We start from the raw sequence: 18624 nt of genomic DNA on the forward strand, positions 1-18624 counted from the left end.
TGGACGAAGGAGTTCCATGTACACACTGATGCATCTATTGAAGGCTTAGGCGCAGTTCTCTGCCAGAAGGGCTCCTCGAAGCTGGATCAACCGATCTTTTGCCCTAGAAAAGTTTCGCCAGAAAAAAAAAAACATATCGGTCATGGGAGAAAAGGACTTCGGTCCCTGTCATGGCGACCTATTCTTCGAGAAAAGGTAGAGACACCCTCAGGAGTAGGAGAAAAAAATAATAAGAAAAAAAAACAAGAAAAAAGAAAACACGAAAGAAAAAAAAACAAAGAGAACAGGAAAACAGAAAAGAAAAAAACTGTTATGGGAGAAAAGGAAGCAATTCCTTGTCATAGCAGGCCTCGTTCCAAGAAAAGGTGGCAAACACCCTTGGGCGGGAAGCTGGCTGTGGAAAAGGTGGCAATACCCAGCAGTCCAGACAGTGGATTCATCAATTGATATCCCCAAGATCCAATTCCGAAGCTGCCTCCCTTGGTACGCTGTGTCCTGGGTCTCTCTGCAGCGCGTCTAACTGTCCTCTAGCAGACGCCATGTTCCTATCCAACACAACGTTCGATTTGATGGCTACCTCCCTGGGTATGCCTCTTCAACAATTGACGACACGATCTTCATCGACAAACAATCGAGTGATTGAAGCTTTCATCCTAACCGGATGGGGAAGTGAGTATGGTTGCCCTCTGTAACTATCAAACGAGCGTGAGACAGAGGGTGGGGCGAGAGACCTGTCGTTTCCTTTCAAATCAAATGAGAGGTGAGATGTGTGAATGAAGTGTTGCACGCACGGGATGGGCCTCTCAATGCACAAAGCACGATCTGTTTTTGTGCACTGCACTATAAGGCTCCTTGGCCTTTCTTCTCGCACCATATGCTGGCACAGGGCGGGATGCACAGTTGCACCATCAAATGCGCACAAGGCATACAACCTTTGCACAAGTGACCGTGAGGATTACATCAATGGGTTTCAGGAAAGGGCTGCCCTCCTGTATCTATCAGCAGAGCGTGAGACAGAGGGTGGGCTGAGTGTGACTGGAGTTTCTTCAATCAATTACCGAGAGGTGAGATTGAGGGACGTTACGACCTTTGGAGTCAGGTATGTTCCCATTTCCCTATGCACCCCGGGATGGGTCTCTGCCCTCATCACCGGACACGTCACCCTATTTTGTACACTGCACTGTAAGGCTCCCTTGCCTTCCTCCTTGCACTTATGTCAGATGGGTTGGACGCACTAATGCACCATCAATTGTGCACCCTGGCATACTCCCTCTGCACCATCCCCTTGTCGATTTCTAAACCGGGTATGAGATATGGGTTTCAATCATTCTTCCTCGAGTGATATTAGTCATGGGGCGAGTGACTGTTCTTTCATTCCATTTGAGTGATTGTGAGTTGATTGCAATATCCCTCATCATTGACAAATTTCCTGCGATTCCTTCAACCAGCTACCTCCCTGGGTGCTGCCGTGTGGTTCCTGCCATGAAGGACATGTGTTGGAGTGAACCTTGGTACCTCCTGCAGCCGACAACAACACAGGACGTGCCATCGACAATCAACCTTGATTCTTGACAATATGGGCCAAGTTTTTCTAACCCTACAACTTTTGTTTCTCCGTGATGTTCATGTTTTAGGTGTGGGGATGTTAGTGGTTGATCTGTTGCGTGGTCCTAGGTCCCTGTTGCTCGGTTAACCCTATTCGTTAAGGTTTTAAGTGTGGGGACGCGTCCCTGCGCGTCTACATTGCATATCCTTCTGCATATGCCTCAACCTGCTCATGCCTATATGCCATGCCTTGATTTTACCCTGATGGGGTCCCTTCCCGCCCACCTGTTTATGTTTCACCCACCCTTGGGGCTGTTCCTCCTCCATTTCTCTTTTTCCCTTATTTTGCTGTATTTCTATGTGAACACATCCTACGTTCAACAGACTTCCAATCTAATTTTACAAACCCGTTCCTCCCTTTGAACTGACCATTTTTCCTTTTTACCTACCCCTGTTCCGGTGCCCGGTTCCCGAGTTATTAATTTTTGAAGCATTTTGCGGAAATTAGCCGGTTTTCCATGTGAACGTGCTTTGCTTGCTTCGGAACTGTGATCTGACATTATAACCATGACAAGCACTTTTTCCCTGACATTTTTCCTTTTTACTCTGTGTCCTTTCGATGCACGGTTTGTCCAATATTAATTTTTGCGGTTTCTCGAGACTTTTTCGTGCGTATTTTTGACATTTTTCCATGTGAACCTGCCCTATTTGCATCAGAATTCCAATTTGATTTGATAGCCGTGTCCATCCCGCCTTCCCCCACCTTTTTCCTTTTTCCTCCACCCTCTTTCGCCTTCTGGATTTTTAATTATTAAATTTTAAATGTGTTTTCGGGTGTATTTTTGGTGTTTTTCGCATGTGAACCCCTCTTACTTCCGCCGGAACTGCGTTTTGACAACCCTGTACCCCCCCTTCCTGCGGACATTTTTCCTTTTTAGTGCATGACATTCCGGCCAACGGTTCGTCCAATATTAATTTCCGATTCCATTTTCGGGTTTTTTTTTGGGTTTTTTTCACGTGAACGCATCTTATCTCAGTCGGAACTATGTTTTGACATGATAGGATTGTCGGGCGCATCTTTTTGCACATTTTTCCTTTTTCCTACACTTCGTTCCGATGCACGGATCTTTCGATATTAATTTTTAATTGCGTTTTTTGACCCGTTTTTTGCGTTTTTTGCATGTGAACGCCCTGTTTTTCCACCGGAACCCCTGTTGCACATTTTCCCTGTCTTCCCCCTGCCGTCCTGCCCAGTTTTTGTTTTTACGACATTTCGTCTTGATGACCGACTTGGGAGATATTCATTTTTCTTTATTTTTTCCGTGTTTTCGCGCACCTTGTCCCGCGTGTGAACGCGCCTATTTTCAATTTCACGTGTCTCCACGCGCCCCGATCGCGTCCGCGTGTCCCATCCCGCTATCTCGGCGCTATTTCGATCCCGTCACGGTAAATTTTTTTACCCCGCCCCGCGCACGTGCGCGGGACGGGGGTACGCCTTTCCTTTATGGCGGGCATTTTCCTACCCCCTCCCTTGGGTACCCTTCTTTCCCATGGGCCCCCCCGCCCATCCCATTCCCACCCCCGGGCGCCCTTTCAACCCTACCCACCCCCCCACACCCTTTCCCCCACCCATTCCCATGGGCTAGTGGGGTGCCCAAGGAATGGGTGGGGGAAAGGGTGGGGGGGGGTGGGTAGGGTTGAAAGGGCGCCCGGGGGTTGGAATGGGATGGGCGCCTATAGGCACCCCACCCCCCGGGCACCCCCCTATACCATTCCCTATCCCCCCCCACCCCAACCTTTCTCTCTCCCCGACCCCTTCCCCCCCCAACCACCTCTCTTTCTCTCCCTTCCCCTGCGTGTCTCCCTCCATCCCCTCTCCGTCTCCACTTCAATCTTCTTCTTCTTCACCTCCATCTCCTCCTCCTCTCCCTCCCCTCCTCCTCCTCTCCTTTCCCTTCTTCATCCTCTCCTCCTCCTTCTCTCCTCCCTTCCGCCGCCATCCGCCCCTCCCTCTTCTCCTCTGCAGTGCTCGTCTGCCTCCTCCGTGGCCTCCTCCCTGCCGCGACGTCCCTCCCTCTTCTCCTCGTGGAGCCCCGCCGCCGTCCGTGGCCTTTGCCGCCCTGCGCCTCTGACGGATCTGCACCCCTCCTCGTCGGCCCGTCCTCGCCTGCCTTCGCCAGTGTCCCCTGCCCCGCCTTGTAGCCACCGGGTGCCGCCTTGTCGCCGCCGAGCGCCGCTGCCCCGTGGCCCCGTCGCCGAGCACCTCTGCAGTCGCCCTCTGCACCGCCGAGCGCCGCTGCCCCTACGCCCCCGCCGCCGAGCGCCTCTACAGTCGCCCTCTGCGCCGCTGCCCTCGCCTAGTGGACGCCGTGCCTCCCGCCACGGTCCCCTGCCCGCCCGTTGGGCCTCCTGCCGCCCTGTCCTCCACGTGCCCACCACATTCCCACCTAACCACCCCTCTCCAAGCCCCCCTTTCCCCCCCACAGTCCCACATTCCCACCTAACCACCCCTCTCCAAGCCCCCCTTCCCCCCTACAAGCACAACCCACACCCACCACCCCCACCCAAGCCCCCAGTTCCACCATCAAACCCCCTACCCCCACACAAGCCCCCTTTCCCCCCATAGGCACACACTCCACCACCACACCCTCCCACCCCTTCCCAAGCACTGTTCACACCCGCAGAACCGCAGATACTCGCACACCCGCAGAACAGTAGAAAACCACCCCTTCCCAAGCACTGTTCACACCCGCAGAACCGCAGAACCTCACACCCCGCAGAATTGCAGAGCCCTACCCAAGTACTGCTCACACCCCGCAGAACCCGCAGGCACCTTTTCTCAGCCCTTTGCCACACGCATGTGTGGCTGATCGTGTGATTGTGTGTGTTCGTGCTGACACGCAGTCTATTCCTAGGTATACTCCCGGATTTTTAATTCCAAAACCCGAAAACCTTCAAAATACATTGCAAAATTATTTAAAAAAACATTAAAAATCACTTAATTTTTTTTAAAAAAAAGAAAAATCTTGAAAAATCCTCAATCTTTCTACAGTAAATTGCACTATTTTTCTAAACTGAAAATTTTAGAAAAAAAAAATCAGACCATTTTTACATTAAAAATTCTTTTAAAAATACCCAAAAAATGAAAAAATTCATTAAAAATAGTAAAAAATTCCAATTTAATTACAAAAAAATTCCTAAAAATTCCATTAACATTTTTACTTATTTTTGAAAGATTTTCTAAGCTGAAAATGATGTGTCATTTTGTTTTATTATTATTTTATGGTAAAAATACTTCATTAAACACCCAAATTAATAAAAAAAAATCCTCTTTTATTCAAAACACCAACTGAAAATTCTAGAAAAATCCAGATACCTTGGTTCTTTTTGGATTGATGACGTATATTTTGGATTGAGAAGTGCGCATTCATTGCATTCACATACACCCACTTCCAAGTATTTTTTCCTTTTATATTTTTTTTTCTGCTACCCCAAAAACCACGGTTAATTATTAAAATGAACCCTAAACACCACCATGGCACGCGCATTCGCGCTAAACACACCATTTTATAATAAAATTTAATTCGCCATTCACTTAGCACATGCTAAGTGCGCTTAAGAGGCACTTTAATATTTTTAATTAAAATGAACCAGCCGTCACAAAAGCATGCGCTGGCAAAAAAGCGCTCCACATCACCTTAATTTTTAATAAATGAATTTGCATTTAGAGACCCAGTCTGGGTATCGAAGTCCGGGATTCAGATTAAAGCAAAAATTCACCCATTTCTTAATAATTTATTAAAATGAACCTTTCATTAAATAATTTCCCCCTCACTGCACTTATTTCCCTTTTTTAATGAACTCGTTTCGTGGGATAGGTACGCGAAGTCTTCGGAGTTGTCTCCATGGTCAAATCTAATTATCAAAGTTGTGGTCTTGATATGTGTGGGTTGTTGTGATGTTTTGGTTCAGTTTCTTTGTTACGGTTAAGGGTACGGTGTGTAGTTTTTTTCTTTATTGCCTGATACGGGGATTTGGGTGTTTGCATATTGTTGCATAGCATGAAGCTTTCGGTCGCATAAGTGTAGAGGTCATGTCGAATTTTTTCTAGGTTGTGGTTTGCTTGGGGATAGTTGGTCGAGTCACGTTTTACCACTTTGGTTGATATCTTATCCTTGGTTTTCGTCTGTTGCTTTGCAGGCATTCTCTTTGTTTGTCTGTGTTTGTGGTGTGTGTGTAACCATTTGAATGGCGCCCTCTCGTACTCCTCCCCCGATTCAGTATGTTCCTTTGGCTGTTCATGATTATTCTTTGTTACTGGATTCGGATGTTGTTGCTAAAGCGGGCTTGTCCAAGTTCGTCAGCCTGTCTTTCCGAAGGTCATTACCACGTCAGGAGTGGGTGTTTCCATGATTTCCAATCCCTTATGGAAACAGATTTGCCAATTCCTTCAGGACAGGTTCATGCCTGCAAAATCCCCATCTCATTATCTTTCCAAGGAGTTGTTTACAGCTTCCCGAATGATTTTGGAAGGCATAACCATTGACTGGAGTACCTACCTCCTCTCCAAGGTGGATCACCATTTTATCCGAGCTACTCGAGGAAATGTGACTAATGTTACATTTGGGTCCTTTCTCTATGTCTTCTTGCTACATGCTGCCCCAACGAAGGAAGTTCCTTTATCTCCAGTTGATCCTCCAGAAGTTCCTCCTCTGCCTCATAATGAAGATGATGAAGTGATAATTGAGGATGATGATTCTCCTCCTCCCCTGGTCATTCAGAGAAAACGCCTCAAGAGGGTGGCTGATTCAATGCCTGTTCCTCCAGTTCCAGTGACGATTCCTGCCCAGTCTTGCAGTAGCTTGCCTGCATTCCTTCAGACGCCAAACCTTTTCAGAGCCCATAGAGATGGGATGCTCGACCTTAATATTCCTTCTGTTCACCGCCTGGTAACAGGAGATGCTATTCCGTTCCTGTGCAAGGATATCCAGAGTTCTATTGAACTTTCGATGACTGCCTGTATCCAGCAATTATATTCTTCATTTTATGAAGAAGTTTAGCAGTCTAAGGAGGAACTGAATAAGACCACTACTGCGTTAGCCTCTGCTCAGGAGAAATTCTCTGACCTTTGTATGCAAATGGAGCAGCAGACTAAGCTAGTGGATACTCAGAAAGCTGAAATCTCTAAGCTGCAAGCTGAGTTGGCAGAAGCTAGGTCTCAAGTGGTTGCTGTGACATAGGAGAGGGATAAGTTACAGAAGGAGAGTCAAGAGATGAAGGAGGAGATAGCTACCCAAGCAGAGAAGTTGAAATCCACCACAGCTATTTTAGACTAGAGCAATGTTCAAATCCAGCAACTCAAAGATCAGTTGGCTTAGTCTCGGTCTAATACACAGAGTCCTGTGCAACCAGTTTCTCTTTTATCCCCTGTGCAGACTTGGCAGCTCTTCAGAGACAGGCTACCTTATGTCCCTTATTCCATGTCAAGGTGGAAAGATTGCAATCTCGTATGGATTTGTTATGGTCTTCTTTTGAGCAGTATCAGGAATATGTTCCACCAGATCATTCCTTTTTTGTCCATTATCAACAACAGAAGTTGGCCTTCTATATCAAGCTTTCCACGATGGATTTACCTATTCCAGAGAATGGATGGAGTGGGGCCTGGTCATCAGATTTGCTGATAGAAGTCGTGAGGATGGTTTTTGAAGATTCTGTCACTCCAGATATGATGCTTTTGTCCTACATGTATTTGAGGGGTGATTTACTGATTCCAGATGAGGAAGATTTGGCTTGGTATGTCGGAGATGTGGTATTGCAAGCTTCTTTGTATGTCCGACATTTGGAGTTGAGGATTGATGAGATGTTCCAGGGATATTTTTTGAAGGTGGCTGAGTGTCCTGAGTTTTCATGGCACACTATGGTTGATTCTGTCATTTTGAATCACCGTCAGGTCAAAGCTTTAGCTCATGCCCAGAACACTAACCAACTGAGGGTGGATCTTTTAGCCTATCTTTCCAATCAACCTCCATTTGATACTTCTTTCTTTGAAGCCTATCATCGTAGATCAGCTTTAGGTCCATCCTTACCATGCCTAACTCATTATCAACAAATGGCTCATAGGTATGATGCTTATATTTCCCTTTTCCAATCTAACCCAAAAGTCATTATACCCCTTCTTTTCCAACCTCAAGGATCTCCTCAAATTCCTATCTTTACGCATTGTTCTTTTATTGAAGATAGAGTTTTTCTACCTCCTGATCCTTGTCCTTCCCCATCCCTTGATATTCTATCAACTTTTCCTCCTTATCTTTTAACATCTTTTTTAACAGAATCTCCTCAATTTTCAGCCAATCCATCTTTAATCCATTCTTCCTTTTATGGTTTTGCCTATCCATCACTTCATCCTCTTTCATTAGTCCCCCTTCCATCTCCTAACAGTTCTATTCCTAATCCTCCTCAGTTGGTTAGTGGGTATCCAGGATTTGATCAGAAGATTCTTCGAAGAAGAGGCCGGAGTTCAAATGATTCCCTTACTGGACCTCAAATCAATTGGCCATTGATCCCAGGAGAATGGATAAGTGCTAGTCAGGCTTATCAAAATTATCTGCATTTTGCTCAGCAGTATTCTCAATCTGCAGATCCTTCTGTGCGCTTAACTGCTCATTTTGCTTGGTACCTGACGTATATGCATAGGCATTCTCATAATGATTCAAAGCCTATTCCAAAGTTGTGCATGAATGTCAATGTGAGCATTGATTCTCAGCAATTGGATGTATTATACTTTCATGCTTTGTTTGCCTAGCAGATACCTTGTCCTGTTGGAAAGGATGTGCTGCCTTCAGTTTTTTCAGAATCCTCCCAAGACATTTGTAGATGAATTCTTATCTATGGATCATTTTCGAAATCACCAATCTTTCAAGAGGGATCATCTTCATTGATACCTTTGCCATGTATGGTGAATGATTTTTAATGATAAAACTCTCTTTTTGGAGGAGTCATTCAGATGGTTGTGTTGTGGGTTAATTTATGTAATAAGATCGTGGTGGTTGCCTATTCGATTGGCTTTCATGCGAGCTACATTTTTGGAGAATTGTGGTGATGGTGTTGCTGGTTGGATAGTTGAAGATGCTGATGCAGAAGAAGAAGAAACCTCTTATATCCTTTACAAGTTTGTTGTGATTTCCAGTTTGATAAGAAGTGTTAATGTATAAAGGGTTTTCCTTTCGTTGTATTTTTCATATAAGATACAGGTGATAAGTTGGGGTCGTGGTTGGATGGATTGTTTTTGAAGATATATTGAAGATCAAAGTTGAGCTTTTGAATGAACTTGTATTCCCTTTTTCCTGGGTCGCGAGGACGCTTCCTTATTAAGTGTGGGGATATGTTAAGTGTTGAAATGACTTGTTTTTTGGCTGATTTTTGTTGTTTTTGAGAGTTGAATGGTTGATTTTATGAGATGATTGATTGGTTTGGAACTGTTTTGAGAGTGTTTTGGATAGGTTGGAATAGTTTTATTAAGCTCATGATGTTTATTAGTAGAGATGTGAAGTTCTAATGATGTTCTGATATGTTCTGATTGGTTCTGATATGTTCTGTTTTGTTATGTTTTGTTTTGTTTTCTCTCTGAAAGGAGGGATGGAGTATTGATTGATAGGGTTTGAGATTGTTTGGAAGCTTATTGAGTGATTTTTGATGGTTTGGAATGGTTTTGGTATGAGTTATGTGGTTCTGATGCTTTCTGTTGACCTTCTGTAACTCTCTGATGAGCTTCTGATGAGCCTCTGTAGACCTTCTGTATGCTTCTGTATGTGTTCTGTTGGATGAGAGTGTAGCTTGGGAAAGTTTTCTAGCCTTGGAAAGAGGTGAATAAAAGTGCAAAAGAGCTAAAAGAAGTGAAAGAAGTAGCTGTTGAAGACTCAAGTAAAGACTGAAGTGAAGTGACAGTGGTGAGCTACGAAAGGACACTGTAGTGGCTCTGGTGCCTCTTCATATCAGACATACCTCTTGTGAGGGGTATCCACGACCTAAGAAGGATTATTGTGAGTGATTATGAGAGATTGTAGTGAGGATATGATGTACTATTGATGGAGAGAGAGAGAGAGAGTCAGAGATAGCCAATTCTATCAAAACAGAGTGATTGTATATGAGAGATTGAGAGAGAAGACTATGAAGATATTGAAGATGAATACTATGTGATGTATTTCCATTCAAAGATGGTGTATTCCATTGCTTTCTTTGTTATATTGATGGATTTTATGAAGATATTGAAGAATATGGTTGATTCTATCAAATCCGTGGGAGATCTACATGATGCTGCATGAAGATTTGTTGTGCCTGGTGTTCTTTTCTTCATTGTGATCATATAAAACCTAATAAAAAAGCTTGTTGATGTTACAAGATAGATTTTCTTGCAAGAGAATTCCCTTTTCCTTGGTGTTCCTCCTGGGGCTCCATGTACCTGCGATCACATAGGTTTCCTTATTAGTTCCTGCAGTCGTGCAATCTCCATTCTCATCTCCGCCATGTCCTGGCCTTGGTCCATACTCTTCCCCTTTTACTGCACACTAACGGTTGCTTTTTCTCTCGAAATAGTTGATCTCTCTGGATCCCTCTGATTTGCACCTTCTCGGTTGGTAGTCCTCATGCTTCGTTCCCTAAGCTAATCATCTACACATGTTGCCTGTTTGAAAACTCTAGCTAGCGTGTCTCGTTTTGCAAGGTAGAGTTACTGGCCAAAGCCTTGTAGATCTCCTCACTCCGAATTCCATTCATGAATACTGTAGACATTGTCCTCTCAGTAGGTCGTTCATTGGCAGGGATCCTTTTGAATAGGCTACGCACATGAGTGACGTAGTCCCTAACGTCTTCCTTCTCCGTTTGGCTGATATTCATCAACCGGAGGATGAGGTTGTCAGAATACCCTACCTCCGAGAATCTCTTGATGAAGAGGTCCTTAAGGCGAGCAAAGTTCGTATGTTCTGCGTCATTGAGACTAGAATACCAGATTCTCCCCTTATCTCCTAAGCACAGGCCAAAAGCCTGAGAGCGTTGTGCAAGGTCCGTAAGACCGTTTGCTTCGCATACTTGCTCGAACTGCTCCATGAAGCTGTATGGGTCACTGCTAGGCTCATATTTCGCTAGCTGTTTTGCTAGTACAAGGATTCTAGCCTGCCCTTTAGCCCCTTGCGTGACTCCCAATCCCGAGAGCAGTGTGGTGGCTAGGGCTGTGGCGCTTTGCTCAACGGACATATTTTCCATGAGGCGCTTGGCTACAAGTTCACTCAATGTTATGTCAACCTCTCCTGCCCGTTCCCTCTCTTCATTCGGTCCAGACTTGGCTGCCCCAGCTAGGTCTAGCACCCTTCTAGCCTTGTACATATCTACGTCTTGCTGTAGCTTTCTGGCCCTTTGCTCGTGGTTGTAGGTAATTATGCCTTCTAGTGCTCTCCTGATTGCTCTTCTCTCTTCTTCGAGGCTTGCTACCACTTCTTCTACGGGTCTGCCCTCGATCGCGATCCTAGTAAGTAAATCGTAGTCATGGACTAGTTCCTGTACTGGGACTGGAAATTCTCCTAGGTCTAGCCGGTCCTCTTCTAAGTCGTCTCTTGATCCTGACATTGTTTGTGCCTCCAATTCCACAAGGCCGTCGATCAGTTCGAGTAGTTCTGGCAGCGCCCGATCTACTATGTTGTCGTCTTCTGGATCCTCACGTCCACTTAACGTCCTCCTAGGTCCTAACCCTGTTTGTCTGCTGAGTCTTGGGCTTCACTCCTATTGGTGGGTTCCTTGAATGATTATGTCCGAGTGTATTCCTTGTTATTACAACCAATCCTCAAATTATGTACACTCAGTGTGGTGTCTGTGCGTTTGGTGTGAAATCAGGCTTTCTGCTCTTTCAGTGCACAACCAATGTGGCCTACTGTGTGTGTTGGATTGCGGCACTCAAGTGCGATGTCAATGCTACCTTCAGCTCTTGGCCACTGGGCACGAGGTCAGCACACAGCTTCCTGGTTAAAATCTGGGTCTCTGCCACGTCTCTCAGGTATGTGGGGGTCTGAAGTCTGGTCTGCGGTTGTGACTAGGCTGCATCCACACTCTGCTAGGTTTCCTAGCCACACGGCCAAGTTTTCTATGATTTTCTCGCACCTACAAGGTCGCATTAGTGTCGACAATGCGGGTTTGGGCTTAAATTATTAAAATAATGTCAAGAATGCATTCAACCAAAATTGGTCCGAATGGTAGGGTTCGAATCCCAAAATCGGCGTTCGAACTGCTGAAGTCTGAATGTCTCATTCGGTCAGGCTGAGGGCCGAAGGCCGAATGGTCGAGTCTGAGGGCCGAAGTCGAGTTGGGCCGAATGGTCGGGTTCGGGCAGGTCGATTCGACTGTCCGAACACCGAATGGCCGAATCGCGAATTCAGAGGGGCCGAACCGCCAAAGCTCGAATGCTAAGGTCCGAATGGCTAGATGGCCCGAAGGTCGAATTCCGAAGCCCGAAGGGCTTCGTTCGGGCGGCCCAAAGGCCGAAGCCCAAATGGCATGTGGCCGAATGCCCGGAGGCCGAACGCTGAACCCTAGGTTCGGGGCAGCCAACTGCCCGATTCTGGGGTTCGAGCATCTGAGCGCGTCGGGGTCAGCACACTTTTGACGATGAGAATGGTGCCGAATCTAGTGTTTTGCTGATGATTAGCTATTCTAGGTTGTTAAATGCACAAAGGGCATGCCGAGGAAGAGATTTGTATAGCTGTAGCACCCCGAAAGTGTGATCGAAGGGTGTCCGCTCCTCTCATGTGCCTGTAGCTTTCTCACTCTTTCTTGCTCTCTCTCAACTCAGTCAGAATGAAAATGAGCTCTTCTCCTGTTACCCAGCCTTACATAGCATTGCCCAACCACTCTCTAACCTTAGAGCCTTTTCCCGTTGCGTTTTCCCCCTCAAAAACACGATTTTTACCTTCTTTTTCTTATTGCAACCAGATTTTCAGCAGCAAAAACCCTACCCTTTCAGTTTCGAATCTTAATCCTATCCTACCTAATGTTAACAAAAAATCACAAAACCAAGCATAAGTTGTATTTACTTACTCCAGCACTCATCAAAAAACTCAAAATACTTACTTGTTCCAACGATTAAACCTCCTAAATCTCCTATCTATCTCAAGCACCATTTCGGACGAAGGCCCTACTCCTATGCTCGATTTGATGTGCACGACGCTCAAGGCTCGATTCCGTCTGTCCCGACAACGGAACCAAAATGAAGGGGAGCTACAAGCTCTAGCCTGAGACCTACGGACCGCTTATTGATCAAGCGTTTCAAGCCGAGCGGCCATGGCTACCTCTCACATAGCTGGCGCGCCATGCCTACCTTATGAGTGTAGTGAGCTTACCTTGATGCTTGATCGAGTACCCTCCTCTCTCTTGCACACTGGTAGCTCCACGATCCTTGTGGCAAGCTCAAGCAACCTCAATCCCTCTCCCATGAGCTCCATCCTCCATAGCCACGCGTGCGAGAGAAGAGAAGAGAAGAGAAGAGAAGAAGGGAAGAGGAGATGGTGAAGAGCTTCACCCTCTTGATCCCTCACTCCCACACATTCACTCCCTCACACTCTCACACTCCCTCTCTCAAGAGCACACACAAGCAAGAAGGAGAAGAGAAGAGAAGAAGAAGAGAGCCACTTTTTGCCACACACAAGAATGAGCTTCTCATTCATTTTTGAACTTTATATACATGCCCTCCCTTTTTTGGGCGGTCATCCCTTTTTTTTACAAGGCTGGCCATTGGCCTAAGCCCATTTCTCATTTCCCACCATTCTAATTTATCCTATTCCCAACTAATGCATACAATTTGCATAGGAGCAAGCCTGGCACTCTTTTACAAGGATTCGGGAGCGCTTCCACACTTAATGGTGCGCATTTTACTCTTTTGCTGTCTCAGGGCGACACTGAGACTTTTCCGGGGTTGTGCCCAGACATTTAAATTTTCAGGGCACATTTTCCTTCTTTTATCATGTGCCTTTTTTGCTATTTCCTTTTTTCCATTTTCTTGCTCCTTTGTGCTGCAGTAAATACGGTAAACAGCTCTACCAAGTAAGAACAAAAATTTCCCAAGGGAAGTGAATTATGAATGCAAAGTGAGGAAGAAAATCTCATGACGTGTACATCCAAGCATGTGAGAAGCCTAAGTGTATCACAAATACTTCTGGGAGCATAAGTGTCAAATGAAGCTTCAAAAGCCATAAGTGAGTAAGCATAATAGTTCAAAGCAACTAACCAAAGCCCAAGTACATCAAATGTAGCTCAAATCCAAGTTTCAAAGCATATCATAATTATATCCAAACTTATATATCAATGCTAGACATCACCTCAGACATGTAGCATACCCGAAATACCATGTAGGTATAATATGCATTCAAAGCATGAAGCTCACTATTGTATGCTTGCTATCCAAATGATCATCATAGAAAAAAACCTATGCAAACTTGAGCTAATCAATCTCTAAACAATCCAAATAGTATCCCAGAAGTATAACCATACTATTCGTCCATCAAAATAGCATCCAAACATGCATTATGGAATTTACTATTTGCTGTCTAGACCGAAATTGTTTTATTTTGTGTGAAATCAAGAATAGAAAAATGTATAGAATCAACTCTGTGAGTGTCAAGATATGTAGTTCTCATCGTTCTCTTCATTTCTAGCTATAGAACACATGAATTCGATACGATATATAAAAGTTATAGACAAAATACGATAGTGTTGTCAAGCTGCCATAACTGTTTAGCACTTCTATTGTATGCTTTATATCCACTCAAAATGGATAGAATGGGTATTTCTCAACTCAATAATCACTTGATAAGGCTCAACTGAGCCTTGGTAAGCTCCTCGACAAGCCAGGAGCAAGTTGGAACAAGCTAGGAGAAGGAAAGACTCAATGCATACACCGGGTGGAAGAAACAATGGTTGCCATGAAACCTTGAGTTGAAGCTTTGAATCTAGGCTGAAGCAAAGGATGAAGAAGCTTCTTAAATGGTTGGATTTGATACCGATTGAAAGGTAGAGCCCAACTAGGAAGCACACAAGTGAAAGCAAGAGTTATGGTAGATGGAGCAAGAGAGAGATATACAATATGTGGGAACTCCAATAGTCACAATGTGTGATCAGCCTTCCCTTATTCAATAGTCATTGAAAGAATAAAGAATAAAGTGACAGTGATGGGCGCCCATCACTTGTAGCATACATGTGTGTGGCCATTTTGTGTGAAGTAAATACAGGGCAACATAGGCACATGTGCCTTTAACCCCAACACCACACAAATTTGATGTTTGGCTATTTGGGTTTCCATGAATTGCTAGAAAATGGAAAAAAAAGATATTATTTTCCACACATAACGAAATCTATCATACAATATATAAAAGAATGTACACATGTCAATCTTAGAAATCCCCACAAAAAAGGAAAAATCACAACCAATCATAGCATCTCATTGGTCCATTGTTGGAAACACCAACAAGAAATAGATACATCATGGTGGCAACACACTATTTGACAAGATGGTGTGAGACACAAGCATTACTAGATAGTATGATAACAAGGATATCAAACTTAATGTTGAAGAAGGTCATCCTCCAACAATCCTACCCAAAAATAATGCTATCGAATCAAGCTTAACAAATTTGGAGTGAAGCAATGAAAATATTGACTAAAACTATGGGTTTCTTTATCTCACCATACCACCCACAAATAAATAGTCTCATTGAAAGGCTCAATTGCTTTGTTGGCCATGTACATAGATACCTTACAACAAAACTGGGATGAAACATTACAATTTGTGACACATGCATACATGACAAAAACATAGGGATAAACAAAGATTGGTCCCTTTGGGCTCTATGTGGATGTGACATATTGTGTTTCCCCTTGACATCAATACAATACACCTACAACCAAGGCACAATGATGTAGTAGATTCGCGCGCGCACACACACACACACACACACACACACACACACACACACACACACACACACACACACACACACACACACACACACACACACACACACACACACACACACACACACACACACACACACACACACACACACACACACACACACACACACACACACACACACACACACACACACACACACACACACACACACACACACACACACACACACACACACACACACACACACACACACACACACACACACACACACACACACACACACAGAGAAAAACATCCCATGATATGCTCCACCATTCAAAGAAATATTTAGCAATCATAGATGAAGCAAAAAATTATATGATTTGAGACACAAACACAAATAATATTGTAAAGGGAAACTAGTCAGCATATACTTTCCAATAAGGAAACCAAGACTATCCAAATCCTTCATTCAAAAATGGGTGGGTCCTTACCAAGTATAATAAAAGATTTAAGAAAATACATTGGGTGTAACACCTCCATAAAGAAACAACAACAATGGCTCATGTACAATCCATTAAATCTTCTTTCATGCCATTCATGAATGATGTCATCACATAGCAACAATCTAGTACGTCATCACAATAGAGTTAGGGTGACACAGGACCTACACAATAGACAATAACAAAAGCAAGGCAAACTTCGGATTAGATAGATGACTATGCAAGTGAAAAAAAAGACATAGAAAGAGAAAATAATCATGTTAGAGGGCTTTCATGTAGAGTGATGCCAACAATAAACATCCACACTCACAAAGCAAGGATGAATATCCCAAGGACTAGCTTAGAGCACAAGCATAGCAACATGCAAAAATGTATGTAGTAGGAAAACTAGGGAGTTGTTCTCACGAGGATGTTGCTTTCAAAACTGTTCTTAGGCTCAAAACATATTTTCAAATTAATATTTAGGCCACATACACGTTTTCAAAAACCCCCTCCAATTAAAAAATAGAAATTGTAAGTCATTTTCCCTCTAGTTTAAAAAAAGTTGTTAAGAGATGGTAGTGCTGGGGTCTAATAGAGGAAAGAGCAATGGTTTTCTCAAGGGTCATTATTCTTAGGGTAAAAATAAAAAACCCCTCATGTGGCCTCAAGGGGTTTCTAGTTTTCTATAAAAACCTCTCAAAAGACCCCCTTAGAAAACCCTAATGAGAATAGCTCCTAGAGCTACAACAAGCAACCAATACGCAAGGGCATGAAGAGAGAGAAGCTTGCTGTTAGAACAACCAATTCACATCCACCTCAAAAAAGAAAAAGTATACACACCATTGGATTTCTATCCAAATTTCTAGACCAATACCAAATAGTTTTCCTTTTCAAGGGGAGATGTCATAAGGAGTGATGTGGAAGACCCAAATTGGTGAAAAGAGAGAGAAAGATGGCCAATGTGGCATGGCCAAATTGCTAGACCAATACCACATAGTTTTCCTTTAAGGGGAGATGTCATAAGGAGTGATGTGACAGACGCAGATTGGTGAAAAGAGAGAGAAAGATGGCCAATGTGGCATGGCCAAATTGCTAGACCAATACCACATAGTTTTCCTTTTCAAGGGGAGATGTCATAAGGAGTGATGTGGCAGACCCATATTGGTGAAAAGAGAGAGAAAGATGGCCAATGTGGCATAGCCACATGGTAGTCTGTTCAAAGAGATGTATAAGAAGGATGGAGAGTGACGAAAGGGGGTTGTGTTCTTGCTAAAAGATGTGTCCATTTTCCACTCATCACAATACTATGAAAATATTTACATGACCAAAAAAAGGATAGATAAAAAATACTACTTAAATTTTGTTAAGAAGTTAAAATTGGAGAAATCTTATGGAGAGAATTAAGCAGGAGAGTACTTTTGCTACACAAGACTTTGAAATCGCCTCAATTATCCCATTTGACTAAGGTGTCATCCCTTTTTTCCTTTTCTTAACCACACATCTTAACTCTTCCTTGGTGAAGGGCCTTGACAGTAACACATATGCTTCATGAAAAATGACCTTCTCATGAGGTGTAAGAAATTTGTCAACCTTCTTCTTATGGTCGAGCTTGGAGGGTTCTTGGGATCCTACTATAATAACCTCCCCCCCCCCCCCCCCAAAGTTGCCATCGAACAGGTGGCAAGGGGAAGGGAGGTTGACTAGAAAGCCGAGGCGGGGGGGGGGGGGAAGGGCGACATCGATGAGGGAGGAGGAGTCGTGGAAATTAGGTGATGTGGAGGCCAAACATGACGACATGGGAGGAGGAAGACGACGAGGAGTACACGAAGATAAGGAGCACGAAGTGGAGGAAGAAGATGATCGTAACGAGGGAGGAAGTGTAGACTGCATGGTGACAACCATCATACTGGCCGCCGAGGTGGAGGATAAGGGGCCTCGTGTCATGCCCCACCCCCCATAAGCATCTAAGGGAGGGAGAGAGAGAGTGGAGAAGAAGAAGAAGAAGAAGAAGAAGAAGAAGAAGAAGAAGAGGGAGAGATAGAGAGAAGAAGAAGAGGAGGAGGAAAAGAAGAAGAAGAAGAGAGAGAGAGAGAGAGAGAGAGAGAGAGAGAGAGAGAGAGAGAGAGAGAGAGAGAGAGAGAGAGAGAGAGAGAGAGAGAGAGAGAGAGAGAGAGAGAGAGAGAGAGAGAGAGAGAGAGAGAGAGAGAGAGAGAGAGAGAGAGAGAGAGAGAGAGTCTCTGAAGGAACCCGTTCCTCTTCCACTCCTTAGAGGTGACCACACGTGTTGCTCTTCTCATCTCCCCGCAAGATTAACCCCCATCGCAACCGAGACGAGTCACCCGAGCACACCACCTCTCCGACGAGAGAGGGAGAGAAAGGTTCATAAGCCAAAAGTATAGCCCCCAAATAGAGGAAGACTCGCGTCAATGGTCATCTTGCATTTGACAAAGGAGCCATTAGCCAGGGCATCTCGATGAATACAAATACAACATCGGGTATGGATAATTCATATCTGAATATCTAGGTATTAATTTCCATCTCCACTATTCATTGAGACATAGGGTGTGCCACTTGGCATGCACATGAGTTCTTTTTAACAAGTAATCTGAATTACTTTTCAATAGTTAATGAACTCGTAGGGCATTTTAGGAAATTCTTTCCGTATCC

The sequence above is a fragment of the Lygodium microphyllum genome, chromosome 1 (genome assembly GCF_053477565.2).
Source record: "Lygodium microphyllum isolate KBCC chromosome 1, Lygodium_microphyllum_v1.1.10, whole genome shotgun sequence".
Lineage (NCBI taxonomy): Eukaryota > Viridiplantae > Streptophyta > Polypodiopsida > Schizaeales > Lygodiaceae > Lygodium > Lygodium microphyllum.